We start from the raw sequence: 990 nt of genomic DNA, 5'->3' as shown, positions 1-990 counted from the left end.
GGTGAAATAGAAGCGAGCTCAAATAAAATTTCCCTCTTGAGTTTAGAGTAAATACTCACAATGCCTTGGCATTCCTCAACGGGCGATAATTGAGACTCGAGCGGGGGGACTTCGCCCTGGCCTTCCGTCTGGAGCAGACGACACCTGAGAGGTGTCCCAGCTCAGGGGAGATGCTGGTCACAGGCCCGCTGCGATCCAGGAGAGCATAAAGGGTCTCTCTGGTGGTCGCAGCTTATAGGATCCAAGATAATTGATTTCTGTCAAATACTATCTGGTGCCTTCAGGCAGTTGCACAAGAATTTGAATAACATGCAACCCTGTTATTGTTCCATCTGATCACATCCCAGTCATAGGTGTGCCAGGCCATCAGGAGATGATGGGGCATTGTAACCTTTTCCAAGCAATTGGGAGGGGCAGGAGCCAGGCTCCTCAAGGTTATCAGTCCTTATCTCCATAGACTGGTGTATGGCTTGGGGGAATGTGGATGGAATCACACCTTGCACCAAGCAGCCCAACAAGGAGGGCAGGGAGGGGTAAGAATTGTACCATCACAGTGAAGCATCCAAAGTCACTGCAAGCAGGTCCAGCCCCGTGTATCCAAATCAGCAAGCCAAAATAGTTTGCACTTTTCTTTGAGTGGAAACATCTGGACTCATCCTCCTGTTGGATTCCACCCAGAGCCTGGCCAGGGCTTGGGAGGGAAAACTAAGGGAGTTTCTAACAAGGTCAAACACTTCTTAATCTTTAACACTGCTAAACAAAGAAAGTTGGATACATGTTCTCACAGCATTTCATCCTTATTAATAATTACATTTTGTCTAAGCTACATCTTTCACTAGTGACTAGTAAGCCTATATACTTCATAATGATCAAATACTAATAATAAATGCTAATAGTAATACAGATTTTACTAATTAACAAAAACTAATAATGGATAATGTTTAGTTATAAAGTTCATCTATAGGTAATGAAGTACACAGTGGTGGAAAA

The sequence above is a fragment of the Athene cunicularia genome (assembly GCF_003259725.1).
Source record: "Athene cunicularia isolate RWA chromosome Z unlocalized genomic scaffold, athCun1 chrZ_part1, whole genome shotgun sequence".
Taxonomy (NCBI): Eukaryota; Metazoa; Chordata; class Aves; order Strigiformes; family Strigidae; genus Athene; species Athene cunicularia.
Note: the sequence above shows the minus strand (reverse complement) of the source record.